Consider the following 20,424-nt stretch of genomic DNA (forward strand, 5'->3'; position numbering starts at 1 on the left):
TCTTATTGTTAAATATACTATGAGAAGCAGGCCCTAGAAAGTTACCAGTTGACAAACATCTTCGTAGATATAAGATCTTGAGTGCATAACTCTGGCCTTTAGCTGAACCTATGATCATAAAGACCACTCTGCAGTAAACATATTATCTGACTGGAATCAAGTAATTGGTAACTCATTAGATTTAATTACCCCATATAAGCTGGCTACCTACAAGGAAGAAAAGCAATCCTTAGTGTTTTCCCAGATGAAATCAGCCTGTAGTAACATAGAATGTCACTGGAGGCTTATATTAGATATATTAATTGAAGTCAGTAGAGGAACCAGAATAAATTATATAAACATGAGATCATGAAGGCAAAACGAGGGCAGAATAAATCCAGAGTTGTTCTTTGTGAATAGTTAACACCAAATCTAATACATTCTTCTTTTACAGAAGAATCCTTGGTTCAATATTTTAGAGATAAAGTTAAACTATTTAAAACTTTCCTTCCTGAAATTTTTGATATAGAGGGGGTAGATGATTTTATAGAACTAGAGAGTTAGACAATATTATGCCAGACTGTATTTTGAGAGATCTTTTCCTGTTTCTAATCTAATCTAATCCTTAGGTTTGTATACCGCATCATCTCCACGTTCGTAGAGCTCGACGCGGTTTACAGTAGGAGAAATAGGAAGGAACTACAACAGAGGGTTAGAGGTAGAAGTGTGAAGAAAATTTAGAGGACTTGGGATGCCAAGATATAAGAGTTTTCTTGATTCCTAAGTTGGAGGGAGATTTACATTTTTTGAGAAAAGCCAGGTTTTCAGATGTTTCTCTTTGTAATATTCAAAAAAATAATAGTAATAAGTTTGCTAAAAGTAATTTTATTCTTGATTTTTGCCCAGCTTATCAACTTAGTGATATACTGACAATTATTGTACATAGGTTAATATTATTTGTAATTCAAGCCTTGCTGAGGGTTATGTTCCTTCAGATATACTGTAGGTCACATTGTGTAGACCCAGTTCCCAAAGCTGGTAAAAATGATCTTAATGAAGGTGCCAACCATAAATTTATGACAAGACTCCCATCTTGATTCTTATGAACCTTTGCTTCCTACTCAATCAGGTTTCAGAAGCTTGCACAGTACTGAAACTGTTTTGGCTTTAGGGAGTCCTGCCAGCTCAGCTGATCAGGGGGAAAATGCCCCTGCTGCGAACAGCTGAGCCGGCTGGGGCAGGGGACACCCCCCCCCATAAGTACCCCAAAATTGGCAGGAAGGATGCCCATTCCCTCTTGCCGCCAACCCTTCACAATCCAAGAATGGCCAATCAGATTTTAGGCCACGCCCATTGAATTCCCATGATGCTCCAGGAAGGAGGCCTAAGGCCTCGATTAGGAGTTGCCTTAGGCATCTGAACCAATCAGGAAGTGGGCATCCCTCCTGCTGATTTCGGGAGTACTTGTCTGGGGGTCCCCTGCCGCGGCCAGCTCACTGATCATGATAGGGGTATTTTCCCCTGATCAGCTCAGCCAACAGGATACCCCAAAACCATGGCTTTGGGGAGTCATGCCAGCTCAGCTGATCGTGGAGTCCCTTGCCACAATCAGCTCAGCTAGCCACATTTACTTTTAACATTTGAGACATGATTCTGTAACCGGCGCTGGTGACATGGGCACCGGTTAGAGAATCGGGGGTAAGACATCTGTTTTTTAAGACAGACACAATTCTGTATAAGATGCTGGTACACGATTCTCAGCCGCATAAGGGCTACTAAGGTGGTGTACAGTTGGGTCCAGTAGGTTTTAGGTGGGTTTTGGAGGGGCCACCATACACTATGAGGGGATTATAGTAAGATGTGGATCTGGGCCTTTTTATGTGAAATTCACTACAGTGCCCCCTAAGGTGTCCTAATGTTCTGCTGGGATGTCTGTGAGGAAAAATTAAATTGCACAAGAACAGTAGCTTTTATTGTATTGGTCCAATATTATGAAATTCACTTCCACAGTCGCTGAAACTGGAAACCTCTTTGCCCATGTTCAAGAAGGCTTTGAAAACATATTTATTTCAGCAGGCATTTGGAACACCATTATGAATTTTATGAGAGAGAATGTGGTATAATTGGGGGGGGTTATTGTTTTGTTTGTTTGAGGATTGTTTATGGAGAGGCCTTTTTATGATGGAGTTTTTTTTTTTAATTTATAATGCATTTTTTTAATTGTAAACCGCTTTATTTGCTTTCAGTGAGTCAGCAGTATGTCAAATAAATGAAACTTGTAAAATGCTAGCCTCTCTTACATCCCAAGGGCTTGTTTTGTATGTTTTTCTTTTGGAAGTGACTTTTTTTCAAAAATGGTTCAAAAAGATAGACATAATGTGAAAAATAGCCATTTTCAAGATAAACATGATAGATGTTTTGCAGTTTTGAAAATCGCCATGTTAGTAATGCATTTTTGTGCATCTTCTACAAAACATCTAAACTTGAATTTAAACGTCATATCAAAAATACCCCTCCAAGTCTAGTATTGACACTTTTCATGAATTGGCAAATTGATTGTTTGTGAGAATCCTAGAGCTGTTAATTATTCAGCGAGGGACGGTCCAATATGCACTTTATTGGTCAACAGCACAATGTAAGCTTATAGACTCAATACTGACAGTGTTTCGGCGCCTTTGTCAAGAGTCTAATAAATCATTAAAGCGCAGAAATAAAATAAAAATATATACATGAACGTATTAAAGAACATGTTGAGAGACATGTAAAAACATATTATAAAACATTAAAAACATGAATTACAAATTTTTATAAAAACAGAAATAAAAATAAATATATTAAAAACATGAATGGTAAATGGTAAAACCACAACAATTTTGTTAAAAACAAAGACAAACAAATTGTACTAAGAACAAAACTGCTAAAAGCAAAAAGACCTCCAGATATCTAGATAAACTTATGCATACATCAAATATCACCACAGTGTTAAGGCTAAATGTATCCACAAATGATGTGTAGCTAAATGTAAATATAGTACAGAAAAAATGAATGGAGCAAGTAGCAGAAAATGACATACCTCCAAAAGTGTTATTTGTAATATGAAGGGAAGGCAAAAGTTTCCTTTCCCAAACAAAAAAAAAAAAAAAAAGAAAGAAGTTCAAAGTAAACCTGAGGACTTGGGCCTAAACATAAACTCAACAGAAGTCTGTAAAAATTTGACTCACTGAAAATTGACTTTTCATCTAGAATTCTGGGTTTTATTCTGGATTCTTCACTCTCATTATCTAATCAAATTAATCATGTTACTAAAAAATGCTTTTTCAGTTTAAAGATGCTTAAAAGAGTGCGTCATCTTTTTTTCAGCAACATTTTACAGTTAAAGGAATAAAAACTATGGCCAATTTTTGTCGGTCATTTTCTTTTTTATTTGTAAAAGTTTGGAATGACCTTCCTTCCTAGAGTTCTCTCTCATATACCCACTTTTCGTAAAGTACTGAAGACATAAAATACTGAAGACTAATGATCCTTCCTTATCAAATAATTAGGAGGAAGATCATTCCCATCCTTTTACCACTCTAAACCACATTATCCTGTCTGCTATACTCTTTAAGATTATAACTACTCATAATGATGACACATCATCTGTGAAAGAAATCCTCTGATTACAAATGTGACCCTAAATTTCTTTAGCTTGGTGATCTACATACCAGAACCCAGATACAACCACAGCTGTCTTGAGAACAGCACTAGAATTCCTGGTCATGAGACTAGAAATAGAATTCAAACAAGTGATCAATTCTTCAACCAACAAAAGTGGTTCAAAAACTAGGCTTGGTGTTCTCCAGTGGGGACGCCATCCCAAAACACTGGGAGAGTGGGTTGAGATAATACCTCTATCAAGGATAAACCACTTCTTTTCAACTGGTGCCTCCATTTAAGTGTCCCAAGGATGCATAACAGGAACCTATTTTATAAAGGAATCTAGGCCCCCAGGTTCTGTTACAGAATACAACTGTAACCTATCAGCACTCCTAACATTGTACTTGCCTCCAGTTACACCAGCCATAGACCTGACATAACTGTAGCCTTGGAAATGCAGCAAAGGCACACGTAAATGATAAGTTGCATGAATAATGGGAGGTCCACCCATGCATATGCCCCCCCTTGCTATGCAATTACATATGCTATTGTACAATAGCACTTTAGCACTTTGTTGGCCTCTTCACAGGTATTATTCCCTGATGCTCTATATGATCAAATTAATTACAGCAAATCCTTGTTCCACATTCTTTCACTCATTCACCAAACTTGGAGGGGGGGGGTTCTTGGCAGGGTGAGGGTGTTCTCTACTGGAACACTCTTCCACTGGAGTTTCATGGCAAGTAAACTGAGATATGTCTTCAAAGCTTGTTTGAATCTGTTTATTTACCTGTACATATGACTTAACTTAAATTTAGGGGGCTTTAGTAGCCGTGCTGGTTGATAATGAAACTCTCTACACTACTTTATTTTCTTATTTTTATTATTTCATAAGTTAATTGCAGGTCTGTTCTTTTACTGAGTGATTTTTATTGTTAACCACTCTGCTATTTCATATGATTGGAAGAGTAGTTTATCAAGAAATAAACTCAGCTAAACTAAACTAAGTGCTGGCAATCTATACATATATTAAGTACGATACCACCCACTCCTCTATCTTCTCTGTAAATGCCCTGCAATTATGGAACTCCATGCCAATTTATTTATGGGAAGAATCATCGCTTGACCATTTCAAATCTAATCTAAAAACTTACTTATTTAGAGACACGTTTGGCCTAATTACACAAGAAATGAGCTACATGATTTATAGGAAATTAGCAAAGATATATCTATTCTAAAATAAATTTATTAAATGAGATTTAATTTTTTTAATTCTAAAAATCTTAGGCCCCCTTTTATCAAGCCACAGTAGGTTTTTTTTTTATCACTGGCCACTGTGGTAAAAGCTCTGACGCTCATAGGAACTCTATGAGATTCGGAACTTTTACCCCAGCACCGGTGATAAAAAAAAACCCTAATGCAGCTTGATAAAGGGGGACTTAATGAAAATTGACAGCATTAATCATATTTTTTAATTGTCACCTTGGGCAGATCAATCATCCTCCATTGCCTCAAGTACAGTCTTCGGGGCTCATTTTAAAAACATATTCTTTTTTTTGTAGGTCATTCACTAATGTTGCCATTAGCGCACAGTACCTGGAAAAAGTTAACACAGGAGCAGTTACCACTTCCTATTTATCTACCATTAACATGAGCTATTTTACTATTAACCTGTGTAATAAGTAGCTAGGTCTCATAAAATGGGACTTCTGCTAAAATAACAAAAGAGGTAAAATGACCTGTCTTAACAGTAGCCCATATTAACTTCCCCTAAATATTTTGCATTGTAACTGCCTTATATTATATTATAGAAATAATCTATATATATTGTATATTTGGTTCTTATTTATATTATGTAATCCACCTTGATATTAAGATGGCTGAGACAGAATGGAAATGATAGAATTAAATTAAATTAATTAAATTAAATTGAATTTCCACCTGTTAATAATGAACCACACCATCTGGCAGTCACTGAATGTAAGATGATAAACCACTACAATATCAGAAACATGCTTCTCCAAACTCACTTGTAAGCTCTAGATCCAATATTGTACCTTCCATTACTAATTGCTGGAACAGTTCTGGCCTCACATAACTGGATATTCAATGCTGGTACCCAGCATTGAATATCAAGGCATAATGCTGGTGGAGACCAAATAAAGCTGACTGCCACCAGAGTGGCATAGTGGTTAAAGCTTCTGGGTTCAAACCCATGCTGCTCCCTGTGATCTTGGACAAGTCACCCCCCCCCCCCCCACGCACACACACACACACACATTGTCCTAGGTACATTAGATAGATTGTGAGCCCATTGGGACAGACAGGGAAAAATGCTTGAGTACCTGAATAAATTAATGTAAACCACCTTGGGAGAACAGTATAGAAAATTGAATAATAAAATAGAAAAAAAAGTAATAACTATTACTATAAATAAATTGTAAATGATCCTCAATGTTTCTCTGGAATATTTTCTTCATGTTACATCATTGTTATACCAATTACCAAAATATCAATATAGCATCCTCATGTTTGTATACTTTTAAAAAAGTTTAAAGGTTAATAAGAGAAAAAATACTAAGAGTCATTTCAAACTAGAAATCTGTCAAGAAGCCTATAGTATTGATTTCTTTCTTGAACTGTTGGATACAATAGATGGTAAATCAAATCTTTCCTTAGAAATAATTACAGAAGGAAAATTACCTGCTTGACACTGCTAGGGGATCAGAGTATTGCTGACCTATGTCACTGGTTTAGAAATTAATGGTATCCTCCAAATTAAGAATCAATAGCACAATAAAATAAAATAACACTGCTTGCAGTATTTCACTTTTCTCTTTAAACATTTAGCAGCTGCAAGGTCCCATAATTTTCAACATATGCTTTAGTTGTAAGTGCCTGCTAATTATTCAACTGCAGTAATTTACCTTACCAGTTTCCTGACAACAGTCTTTATTTGAAGTATATTGCACTGTCCATATAATTTGTTTCTTAAAAATTCCCTAAGTCAGAAAAAATACAAAATATTGTTCACTGTAAGGATAGGGGTTTATGTCAAGGAATTGTTGTCTAGGTGGGAAAGTCTGGAAGGAGTGGAAATGCGATGGGAAAACTGAAAGGAGTGATTGTAAGGGCAATAAACCTTTTTGTGAGGCAAGTAAGTAAAAGTAAGAAGAAAAGGCCACTTTGGTTCTCAACAGTAGTAGCTGAGAAGGTAAGGAATAAGAGGTTAGCATTCATAAACTACAAAAGATAACAGAAAGAGGAACACAGGCAAAAATATCTAGAAAAGTTAAGAGAGGCTGGTCGTGTAGTCAGGAAAGCAAAGATGCAAATGGAAGAAAAAAAATAGCTGACATGGTAAAATGAGGAGACAAGACTTTTTTAGATATATTAGTGATAGGAAGAAGTGCAAAAGTAGCATTGTGAGGCTCAAAGGTAAAGGGGAGAAATATGTAGAAGCTGATAAAGAAAAGGCTGAATTGCACTAACTGAATAGTCTTCTATATTATGACAATCTGATGCCATGAATGTAAAAATTATTCAGTACCATACAGCACTGGAAAGATTTTCTTTTATATTGAGTAACAAATCATTCTGCATGTGACTTGAAGATCAGCGTAGTAAACAAAAACACTGAATAATTGTCTCCCTGAGATCTGTTCTAACTCATGTTACATATTTGCAATATACTTCAGATCCTATCAAGAATGTTGGGGTAGCACAGTGTTTCTCAACATGGTCCTGGAGTATCCACTTGGCCAGTCAGGTTTTCAGGATATCCACAAAAAATATGCATGAACAAAATTTGCATGTAATGGAGGTACTGTATGCAGATCAAGTTTATGCACATTCATTGTGGATATCCTGAAAACCTGACTGGCAAGGGAATACATAAGAAAATAAGAATAGCCTTACTGGATCAGACCAAAACTTAAGCCCAGTAGCCTGTTCTCATGGTTGCCAATCCAGGTCACTAGTACCTGGCCAAAACTCAAAGAGTAGCAACATTTCATGCTATTGATCCAAGGCAAGCAGTGGCTTGCCCCAAGTCTTTCTCAATAACAGACTATGGACATTTCCTCCAGGAAATTGTCCAAACTCTTCTTAAAACCAGCTACGCTATCCGCTGGCAATGCGTTCCAGAGCTTAACTATTCTCTCCGAGTGAAAAAAATATTTCCTCTTATTGGTTTTAAAATATTTTCCTGTAACTTCATTGAGTGTTCCCTAGTCTTTGTAATTTTTGACGGAGTGAAAAATCGATCCGCTTGCACTCATTCTACTCCACTCAGGATTTTGTAGACTTCAATCATATCTCCCCTCAGTCATCTCTTTTCCAAGCTGAAGAATCCTAATCTCTTTAGTCTTTCCTCATATGAGAGGAGTTCCATCCTTTTTATCATCTTGGTCGCTCTTCTTTGAACCTTTTCTAGTGTTGCTATATCTTTCTTGAGATAAGGAGACCAGAATTGAACGCAATACTCTAGGTGAGGTCACACCATGGAGCAATACAGAGGCATTATAACATTCTTAGTCTTGTTAACTATCCCCTTTTTAATAATTCCTACCATCTTGCTTGATTTTTTGGCCACTGCCGCACATTGGGAGGAAGGTTTCATCGTATTTTCTACAATGACACCCAGATCCTTTTCATGGGCGCTAACCCCTAAGGTGGACCCTAGCATCTGGTGACTGTGATTTGGCTTATTCTTCCCAATGTGCATCACTTTGCATTTGTCCACAATAAATTTCATCTGCCTCTTGGACGCCCAGTCTTCCAATTTCCTAAAGTCTGTCTGCAATTTTTCACAATCTGCATGCATTTTAACAACTTTGAATAGTTTAGTATCATCTGCAAATTTAATCACCTCACTCATTTCAATTTCTAGATCATTTATAAATAAATTAAATAACTTTGATCTTAGTACAGATCCCTGCAGGAACCTACTGTTTACTCTCCTCCGTTGAGAAAAATGACCATTTAACTCTACCCTCTGTTTTCTATCCAATAACCAATTCCTAATCCACAACTGAACTTTGCCTCTATCCCATGACACTTTAATTTTCTCAGGAGCCTCTCATGAGGAACTTTGTTAAAAGCTTTCTAAAAATCTAGAAAATTACATCAATTGGCTCACCTTTATCTACATGTTTATTCACACCTTCTAAGAAGTCAAGCAAATTGGTGAAGCAAGATCTCCCTCGGCTGAACTCTGTCTCATTAAATCATGTTAGTCTACATGTTCCACAATTTTATGTTTTATAATTTCCATAATTTTGCCTGGCACTGAAGTCAGGCTTACCGGTCCATAATTTCCCAGATCTCCCCTGGAACACCTTTTAAAAATCAACATAACAATGGCTACCCTCCAATCTTCAGGTACTACAGATGATTTTAGTGACAGGTTACAGATCACTAAAAGCAGGTCAGCAATTTCATGATTGAGTTTTTTTAGTACCCTGGGATGTATAACATTTGGTCCAGGTGATTTATCACTTTTTAATTTGTCGATTTAGCTTAGTACATTTTCCAGATTCACAGAGATTTATTTCAGTTCCTCCACATCATCACCCTTGAAAACCATTTCTGGTTCAGGTAGATCTCTTACATCTTCTTCTATAAAGACTGAAGCAAATAATTCATTCAAGCTTCTCCGCTATGGCCTTATCCTCCCTGAGTGCCACTTTTACTCCTTGTCATCCAACGGTCCCACAGGTTTCCTCACAAGTTTTCTGCTTCTGATGTACCTTAAAAAATTGTTATGTGTGTTTGCCTCTTTTTGCAAGTTTCTTTTCATATTCTATCTTAGCTTTCCATCTACGGAATTTGAAAGAAGTTGGGAGATTGTGGATGCCTTTCAAGAGGCTCTGCTCAGACAAATGGTGACGGAACCCACAAGGGAAAAAGCGATATTGGATCTGGTCCTCATAAATGGAGAGAGTATCTCTAATGTTCGAGTGGGTGCTCACCTGGGAAGTAACGATCATCAAACGATTTGGTTTGATATAACGGCTAAAGTGGAGAGCGGCCGCACGATACTTAAAGTCCTAGATTTCAAACGTACGGACTTTAATGCAATGGGAGAGTACCTGAAGAAAGAGCTGTTAGGATGTGAGGACATAAGAGAAGTGGAAAGACAGTGGTCTAAGCTGAAAGGAGCGCTAAAAATGGCTACGGACCTTTATGTGAAGAAAATCAATAAAAACAAGAGAAAAAGGAAGCCAATATGGTTCTCCAACCTAGTGGCTGAGAAAATAAAGGCGAAAGAGTTGGCGTTCGTGAAATATAAAAAAAAACCCAAGAAAAGGAGAGCAGAAAGGACTACAGGGTGAAACTGAAAGAAGCCAAGAGAGAGATACGTCTGGCGAAAGCACAGGCGGAAGAACAAATGGCTAAAAATGTAAAAAAGGGAGACAAAATTTTTTTCAGATATATTAGTGAAAGGAGGAAGATGAAAAATAGAATTCCTAGATAAAAGATGCTGGGAACCAATATGTGGAGAGTGATGAGGAGAAAGCAAATGTGCTAAACAAATACTTCTGTTCTGTGTTCACAGAAGAAAATCCTAGAGAAGGACCGAGATTGTCTGGCAAAGTTACATGAGAAAATGGAGTAGATTCTGCGCCGTTCACGGAGGAGGGTGTTAATGAGTAACTTGAAAAACTGAAGGTGGACAAAGCGATGGGACCAGACGGGATCCATCCCAGGATACTAAGGAAGCTCAGAGAGGTTCTGGAGAGTCCTATTAAAGACTTGTTCAACAAATCTCTGGAGACGGGAGTGATTCCTGGGGATTGGAGGAGAGCGGATGTGGTCCCTATTCATAAAAGTGATCACAGAGATAAAGCAGGAAACTACAGGCTGGTGAACCTCACTTCAGTTGTTGGAAAAATAATGGAAGTATTGCTGAAAGAAAGGATAGTGTACTTCCTTGAATCTAATGGGTTACAGGATCTGAGGCAACATGGCTTTACAAAAGGTAAATTGTGCCAAACGAACCTGACTGAATTTTTTGATTGGATGACCAGAGAGCTGGATCAAGGATTTCAGCAAAGCCTTTGATACAGTTCCTCATAGGAGGCTGTTGAACAAACTTGAAGGGCTGAAGTTAGGACCCAAAGTGCTGAACTGGGTCAGAAACTGGCTGTCGGACAGACGCCAGAGGATGATGGTTAATGGAAGTTGCTCGGAGGAAGGAAAGGTGAGTAGTGGAGTCCCTCAGGGTTCGGTGCTGGGGCCGATCCTGTTCAATATGTTTGAGTGACATTGCTGAAGGGTTAGAAGGAAAAATGTGCCTTTTTGCAGATGATACCAAGATTTGTAACAGAGTAGACACCGAAGAGGGAGTGGAAAATATGAAAAAGGATCTGCAAAAGTTAGAGGAATGGTCTAATGCCTGGCAACTAAAATTCAATGCAAAGAAATGCAGAGTAATGCATTTGGGGATTAATAATAGGAAGGAACCGTATATGCTAGAGGAGAGAAGCTGATATGAACGGACGGGGAAAAGGACCTTGGGGTGATAGTGTCCGAAGATCTAAAGGCGAAAAAACAGTGTGACAAGGCAGTGGCTGCTGCCAGAAGGATGCTGGGCTGTATAAAGAGAGGCGTAGTCAGTAGAAGGAAGAAGGTGTTGATGCCCCTGTACAGGTCATTGTTAAGGCCCCATTTGGAGTATTGTGTTCAGTTTTGGAGACCGTATCTGGCGAAGGACGTAAGAAGACTTGAGGCAGTCCAGAGGAGGGCGACAAAAATGATAGGAGGCTTGAGCCAGAAGACATATGAGGAGAGACTGGAAGCCCTGAATATGTATACCCTAGAAGAAAGAAGAGACAGGGGAGATATGATTCAGACGTTCAAATACTTGAAGGGTATTAACGCAGAACAAAATCTTTTCCAGAGAAAGGAAAATGGTAAAACCAGAGGACATGATTTGAGGTTGAGGGGTGGTAGATTCAGGGGCAATGTTAGGAAATTCTACTTTACAGAGAGGGTAGTGGATGCCTGGAATGCGCTCCGAGAGAGGTGGTGGAGAGTAAAACTGTGACTGAGTTCAAAGAAGCATGGGATGAACACAGAGGATTTAGAATCAGAAAATAATATTAAATATTGAACTAAGGCCAGTACTGGGCAGACTTGCATGGTCTGTGCCTGTATATGGCCGTTTGGTGGAGGATGGGCTGGGGAGGGCTTCAATGGCTGGGAGGGTGTAGATGGGCTGAAGTAAGTCTTAACAGAGATTTCGGCAGTTGGAACCCAAGCACAGTACCGGGTAAAGCTTTGGATTCTTGCCCAGAAATAGCTAAGAAGAAAAAATTAAAAAATTTAAATTGAATCAGGTTGGGCAGACTGGATGGACCATTCGGGTCTTTATCTGCTGTCATCTACTATGTTACTATGTTACTTTCTTTATCAGTGCTTTGCATCTAATTTGCCAGTGCTTGTTTCTCTTCCTATTTTCTTCATTTAGATCCTTGTTTCATTCTTTAAAGGATTTTTTTGGCTCTAATAGACTCTTTCACTTCACCTTTTAACCATGCTGGCTCTCATTTCCTCTACTTTCCACCTTTGCTGATTCATGGATTACATCTGGTCTGGGTTTCCACGATGGTATTTTTAAATAACATCTATGCTTGTTTTATAGTCCTAACCTTTGCAACTGATCTTTTTAGCCTCTTTTTAACCATTTTCTTCATTTTATCATAGCTGTCCTTTTGAATATTAAATGCCAATATGGTAGATTTCTTATGCAACATCACTCTCGGTATCAGTTCAAATTTCATGGAAGAATATTTTGGTGCAAAATTCAAATCTCTAACATCAGTCATTCAATTTCATACAGAAGATATCCCCACCACTGGTGTAAATGTTCATATAGGGAACCAACACATCAGTCTGTTCATCAGATCTGTACAGAGCCCTACAAACACAGGCTGAGTTCAATACAGTGCAGTTCAATGTATTTCAATTCAATCTGTAAATTTTCCACCGTCAATATGAAAAACATCAAGCAAAAATATGAAAAAAAACCCAAAAAACCAATTCAAAAAACAGTCCAACAAAAAAACAAAGCAATAAAAACAGATTGAAAGAAACACTTAGCTGAAAGAGAGGGGGGCTACAGATGGGAGGGTGGGAATATTTAAGAGGTGGATCTGATCTTGGGGGTTGGAGGTGGGCTTGATTCTGAGGGGGAAGTTTGATATCTGGAAGGGAGGACCGAGGGAGATCAAAATCAGCAGTTTTGAGGTTGTAAGAAAATGACAAATCCAGCATGTGGGTCCCAGATGGCATTCAGCCTGCATACTGTATCTATAATTTTCTTATGCAGGTCCTAGATGAATATTGACCACGACATACATAAATTTGAGCAGCCAGCAGCAGTCCAGCAGACCTGGATATTCAATGAAGGTGCCTGGATTCTTGGATATGACCTGGTATTGAATTTCCAGGTTTAACTTAACAGGTGATAGCACGCATTTAAAAAATGCCACCAGCTAAGCATTAACCGGATAGGATTTGGCTACTGGAGGAAGGACTATGCCAATTACAACTTTCCCAAAAAAATGTCTGATTAATGATCCAATAAAGGAAGGTTTTGACCTGCTGAAAAAAATAATAGTGCAGTGTCATTTGAATTATAAAATTCAGACTTGGGTGGCCCACAGACTTCATAAATAGAAGTTTAAAGACAGTGCTGCTGTTCGCTATGATGCATGGATAGTTTTAAATAAAAAAACAAATAAATAAATAAATGGTGAATAGGAATCGTGAGGATGTTAGTACTCATGAAATGGCTCATTGGGCTCTCTGCTGGAAACAAAGATCAGTGGATGTAATCAGGCACCAGCTGTTTTATTGATGATGTATTTGTGGAGAATGGTTGCAGAAGAGCCACTTTAATGTGAAGCCGTTAGTGTAGTTATTAAAGAAAGCATGCTATTATCCTAGCACAAAACAGGTATGAAATAGTTAAAGCTCAATTTAAGTTTTAACAGAACCCCCCCTAACTACTTGCATGTTGTTTTTGTGAAAATTACTTTTTATAAAACTGAAAAACTCTGGAATCATAAACATATGTTCACCTGATATATTTTTATCAATAAATCATATATTTCATATCTTCTCTCAGATATTAGACTTGTCGAGATACAAACTTAAAGCCATGCTTCTATAATTCACTTGCCTCAGCAGTATTCATCCTGCAAACTTCCTTGTGATGGGGCAGAAAGTGTGGATCTTGCATTGGAGGTACTCCTACACTGTTGTTCAGTTCCATTTTTGGGACAGGAGCTTTTAGCAGTTATTTTCTATATATTCAGATATGCTGCTGGAAAATGCAGGAGACTCATAGAACTCCAGTGTCAGCACACTTTCTGGCAATGCCACTTTCTAATAGTCTCATAGGGCCACAATAGGAGTCTACGTTAGATGTTGCTAGGCACCCTGATCTCAGATGCCTAACCATGCCTAACTAAAATCCGCGCACAACCAAATTATGTTAAATAGTTTAAATGAAGTTGTAATTGACTGTGCCATTGAAGTTAATTGATACATTAAAAAAAAAAAAAATTAAACAGTTAAGAGTTCCATGCAGAACTCAGAATGGTGCCTAACAACGCCTATCTCAAGGTGCTCTCCATCGCCTAATGACGCCTACTAGGAAGCAGAGAATAGGTGTAGTTGACTTAGGCGTCACCAGGTAAAATCTGTCCCAATGTACTGGTGCCTTCCTCTAGGATTAGGGTTGCCATATTTTACAAAGGAAACCCCAGACACATAATACCGCCCTGTTCTGCCTCCAACCTCACCCTGTTCTGCTCAAGCCCCACCCAGTTCTGCCTCTAGCCTCGCCCAGTATTGCCCCCAACTCTGCCTCCAGCAAGCCTTCTGCAATGAGCTTTGGTCGTGTCTGGAGGGCCTGGAGCATGTATGGATGTGTGTGATATCATCCGCGCATGCTCAGAGGTCCTCCATATGTGGTCGGAGTTTGTTGGGGCTTTCTAAAATGCCAGGTTTTGAAAAGCCTGTCCGAGAGCCCAGACGGTCCTCTAAAAATAGAACATGTCTGGGTTTTCCTGGATGTCTGGTAACCCTATCTAGGATGCATAAATCTGCTTAGGTACTGCTAGGCATGATTCTATAAAGGACAACTAGTGGTTGATTAACAATGCCTAAAATGCATTAATATGCCTAAAATGCATATTATGCCTAAAATGTAGGCATATTTATGCAACATTTAGTGTCTGAGGTCCAATGTGGATGTCCACATTGCACCACATTTAGGCATCCAAATAATGTAGATAAGAAGCCCAATTAATGACTTTAACAAGCAATAATTGAAAGTCCAAAGGCTGGATTCGATTCACAAAATAGGCATGCACAATTTCATGGACACCCATCGGAAAAAGATGCACCTAATGGGATAGGTGTGGGTGTGGTTTCAATATAGATATCCATTTATAGAATCTCATGCCACTCAGTATCCTAACGAATCTATCTAATGCCTAAAATGTAGGCATTGCAAAAGCAGGTCTTTTTTTGAGCATGAGCTGGGTGTGAGTTAGGTGGATGTGACTTACGCATCACTTAGGCATGACAGAGGCATCCACATGAAGGTGAATGGGGCTTCTGTTTTTAGGGTATAAAGGACTCCAGTTTGATATTAAAAGATTTTTAATAATGCATTACTTAAGCAAAGCACATGAATATATATATATATATATTGCATACTATAAATATATATATATATATATATATATTGCATACTATAAATATATATCTAATATAATAAAATGGTAAGCCGCGCATGCGCAGTTCCTAAGTGTGCGCCGCTTTTCTGTGAGCTGTAGCGACACATAGGAAGTGCGCATGCGCGGCTTACGGTTCTTTGAAAGACGCGGCAGTGGCTACTTTCACGATCCCCACCTGCGTCGGACTTCCGACGCAGGTGGGGATCATGAGAGGAGCCACCGCCGCGTCTTTCAACTAAAAAAAAAAAAAAAGTCAAAACGGATGTCGGCGGCTGCAGACCGCGGCACCTGTAGCCCGCCGCGGCCAAGCACGGAAACGGGCCGAAGTTTTTTTCAACTTCACAGACGCTGCAGCGGCTCCTCTCACGAGCCGCTCCTGCGTTGGAGAAGGCAGCGATCGTCAGAGGAGCCGCCGGGAAGTTAGACTGCTGGAGGCTCGGCCTGTTAGGTCCATGTGCAGGCTCCTCTCGCGGTTAATGGAGGGAGAGGGAATGCTGCGGCTGCTGCACAGGGAAGTAGGGAAGGAGATAGGGAGAAAGGGACCGGTCTGATGTCACCCTCGCCTTCTGTTTTGCTGAAAAATCCACCACCCTCGGCTGCGATTCAGAAACATTCCGCTGGGGGGCAGAGGGGGGAGAAAGCAGGAAGGGGAGCCATGGACAACGTTCCTGAATCACAGCTGAGGCCAGCGGATTTTTCAGTGACACAGAAGGTGAAGGCAATATCGGAATGGAATGGAGAGAAGAGGGAGAACATGTTGGGCCTAGGAAATTCCCTGGATTAACTTTTTTTTAATTTTTATAAAGTGCAAAGGGGGAGAGTATTAAAAGAAGTACCAGACTCGGCATGGGGGACAGCTTATGGGGCCAGGAACAGAGGAGAGAGAGAGATGGTAGGTAATGGTCTGAAGGGAGAGAAGCTGGATCTGGAGAAAGAGATACTTGAAGGGAGGACTATTGGGGAGAGATGGTGGACCTGGGGGAGTGAAGTTGGACCTAGGGATGGAAGGGAGGGAGAAATGTTAGGTCTGGGGGTGGAAAGGGGAGAGAGATGCAGCATCTCATTTTTTCCCTCCATCTTATTGTTCAGCATCAAGGGGGGAAGGAAGAAGAACAACAGAAAATGGAGGAAAAAAGAATCCATGGGAGGGCAGAGAGCTGGGATAAGAAGATGCTAGGGGATGAAGAGAAAGGGACAGGGAGATATAGACTGACCAGTGGAGAGAGGGAGGGGTATTCTGAAAGTGGTGAGCCATTTGTATGAGGTCAAAAGGGAGATGACAAGATGAATGAGAGTATGGAGAGAAACAGAAAGAAACACAGACATATATTCTACCGCCAGCGGGAGGAAGGGAGACAGAAATAAAAGAAGAAAGACACAGGGACAGCGAGAGACACAGAAAGACAGACAAAGGGGGCCAGGGACAGAGACAGACAGAAAGAAAGACAGCAGGACAGAGAGAGAGACACGGAAATAAAGACAGACAGACAGACATATATTCTAGCACACGTTAATGTAACGGGCTAAAATACTAGTATATATATATATATATATTGTGACCAGTCAGACCCGGGTCCTGCCAAGGTCCCAGTTAAGCCAGGGAAAAATGTAAGAATTAAAACACGGAAGGGAAATTCCCAGATCTCCCAGGGTTATGTTTCGGGAGATAATGCCATTGACCACCAGAGGGAGCTGGATTCAACTGAGGAAGTAGGTGAGCTTTCTTCGAGTCACCACCGGGGGAGCTCAAGAGGCCCCTGGACTTCTGCTGACTCACTCAGATCAGGCCACACCCCTAGGGTATGTAAGCCAGCAGTGGCATTCAAGCCAGCAGGCCGGTTAGGGAGGAAGTTCAGGCCTTGCCTCCCTAAAGATCCACCTGGGCCAAACAGGAGCAACAACCCTATGCCTATGGAGCTGATAGAGGCTGGACAAGATGAAGATTTGCCACTTTTGAATGGAGAGCCTATGGAATGTCAAGAAGCTTGTGCAGGTTGTGAAGCTAATTATCCTGAGCCTATGCAGGTGGACTTGGCCTCAAGCTACAAACAGTGAGTTTGGATTTTTGGGAACTGTTTGTTTGCTGTGTGTTTTTTTGATGTTGGTTTTGGGAAAGCTAGGAGTGTGTGGGGAGAGGTTTTGTTTTCACTCTGGGTGGGATTTTGAAAGCCATTTCTGTGGCTGTGTTTTGACAAAACCTGTACACTCTCCTTTCCTGGCAGTCATAAATGTTGCCAGAGACTTTCCTCATTTTTTCTTAAGGACTGAGAATTGGGGAAACTATTATCCTGAACTGCATTTTTGATTTACTGAATTTCCTGCTTTGGAGCAGGCAGTGCTAGCTCTGTGGAGAGCTGTGGTCTCAAGAGCAATTGGGACTTTATTTTGGACTGTTTTATTTTCTTGCCATTTTTGACAGTATTTCTTTAATGCTGTGTGAAATCCTGACCAATGTTGTGAAAGTTTAATGAATTACTTACCTGCATGAAGGATTGAGTAAAAAGAACTATTTCTATAATCCACTACCATTGTTGGAACTTTATTTTACTTGGCTTTAATTTTGATTACTGCTGAGAAGCCAGTCCTGCAGGGTGACTCCATGCCGGGTCACACGCTGGTGCACTGTTTATGTTAACCACTGGGATTGCTATAGAGCCCAGCCCTGGGCTATAGTGGTGCTAACAATATTGCATATATATATATATTACATACTATTAATATATAGTATATGCATGTATATATATATATATATATATATATATATATATATATATATAGTATAAGCAAAGCACGTGAATATATATATTGCATACTATATATATATATATATATATACTATATATATATAGTATTGCATACTAAACTTTCTATTTTGAGAGGTAAAGAGGACTCCTCTTTGATAATAATAGAAAAAGATGTTTAATAATGCATTACTCAAGCAAAGCACATGAAATCTATATATATCATACTAGACCTCATTCCCAAAAGGCTAAGAAAATAAGAAAAGAATCCCTACTCACAACAGCTGTGGTTCAGAGCAAGTGGACATGTCTGATGCACAATTTTGACATCATTGGACATCATCATTTCCCCCTTTTTTGATGATGCCCATACATTTTTGGCGTAGATCCCATGCCAAAATTTGCATGCATAAATTTAATTTAAAACCAATTAACGCTAATAATGGCTTGCTTAGAACCCAATTATCAGAGCTATTTGTCTCATTATTCATTAATTTACACACGCAACTCGAAGCACCATATATTCAGTAGAATTTGGGGGTTTAAGTGTGCAAAATTGTGCTCTACATCTGGAAAATACTTATAACATTTTTCCCATCGTTAACTTACATCCTCCTTTTAGAAAGCCACGCAGCAAAGCCCTTTAAATCCCTATGGGCTTTGGCGCAATTACCCGGACATGCTATGGAGTTTTGTAAAAGAGGGGGTTAAAAATTTACCACAGAAGTAAAAAAAAGCAATGTTAGAAATTTAGCACGGATTTTTACATGGCCTTATTGCATCGACTCGTAACTCTGGCATGAACTTTTAAAGGACAAACATATACTTTTCTATTTGATGAATTGTTATCTTTCAAATTTCATGCCTCAGTAAACCAGTTAGGCTTTAAGATGTCAACCAGCTTCTCTATCATATTTTGCTACTGCAAATAAACAAGGCTACCCATCTGTAAGAAAAAGAGGTAATGCCTTATTGGAGTTCACATATTTTGTTAGAAAACTAAGGCCCCCTTTTATCAAGCCACGTTAGGATTTTTTTATCGTCAGCCGCGGCGGTAAAAGCTGTAATGCTCATAGGAATTCTATGAGCTTCGGAGCTTTTACTGCAGTGGCCAGTAATAAAAAATAACCTTACGCAGCTTGATTAAAGAGAGCCTAAACAAATTATTAAACAAAAATCTTTCTGGAAATTGTGGAAACCTAATCATAAGTGATAGATATTCCATAATTCAGGATTGGAGAACCAAACTAAAGAAGGAACATAGAGTTCTTTTTGATGTATGCCAAGTCACAGAATTACACAGTAAATAACTTTATTCAGTTATTTTCCTTTCAAAGATGTTTAAAAGCCAGACTAAACACACATGGGGCAGCATTTTATTAAACAGAATGCTGCTTTGAGTAAAAGCTAATGACCGTTTTATGTTTTCAATACAGGCTTTATATCAACATTTCCCAAAGTACACATTTTTTACTTTAACAGTTCTAAACAATAAAACAAAGAGTTTCATTGGGAAGAGAGAAAAATTGCCACCATAATGCTACTCATGCAAAACGCTATTCATTTTGTTATTGCCACAAATATACACACTCGGTAAATTTTTGTACTTTTATAGTTTGTGAGTTACCGCAGATTTTTAACAATTTTAATGCAGCCCAATTTACCATGCCACTCACTAACTTGTGGTACTGCAGTACAGCAGGTTAGTAACTTGCACGATGAATTGCTGAAACCTGAATCATTACACATTACTAGCTGCAACAACACAAAAACAAAGTTAAAACCACAATCTTTTAAAAGGACCAGTGGTAAAAGAAACCTACTGCTTTTCCCCAAGACAAGAACCTCACCAATCCCTCTCCCTGTGGAGAGGCAGCACAGAAGTAATCCCTGGTCACATCTCACCTGTTGATCCTATATTTCAAATGCCACTAGAGATAGGGTTACCAGATTTTGCATCTGGTAAAGCAGGACATGTGGCCCCGCCCTATTCCGCCCCTAGGTCTGCCCCATTCCACCCCTGGCCCCGCCCCATTCTGCCTCCCAGCCCCACGTAAACCTCGTCTCTTCTTGCAGGGTCTGGAAAGCATGTGCACATGCAAAATGACGACATCGCATGCATCGTATCTGCACGTGCGCAGATGCACACCAGACGGTGCCGATCTTAACAGCTTTTCAAAACCTGGACAAAGTGCTGGGTTTTGAAAAGCCGTTCAGATGCCCAGAAAGTTGTCTGAAAAGAGGGCATGTCCGGGTAAATCCGGACATCTGGTAACCCTAACTAGAGAGATTTAGTTATTTTGAATCTAGGC

At 39.3% G+C, this 20,424-nt stretch overlaps 1 long non-coding RNA gene across 2 annotated transcripts in view; it reads right to left on the reverse strand.

Moving 5' to 3' along the window:
- LOC117353890 overlaps positions 1–20,424 on the reverse strand; it is a 243,113-nt gene that overhangs the window by 128,999 nt on the left and 93,690 nt on the right. The window lies entirely within an intron of this gene.

The sequence above is a fragment of the Geotrypetes seraphini genome, chromosome 1 (assembly GCF_902459505.1).
Source record: "Geotrypetes seraphini chromosome 1, aGeoSer1.1, whole genome shotgun sequence".
Classification (NCBI taxonomy): domain Eukaryota; kingdom Metazoa; phylum Chordata; class Amphibia; order Gymnophiona; family Dermophiidae; genus Geotrypetes; species Geotrypetes seraphini.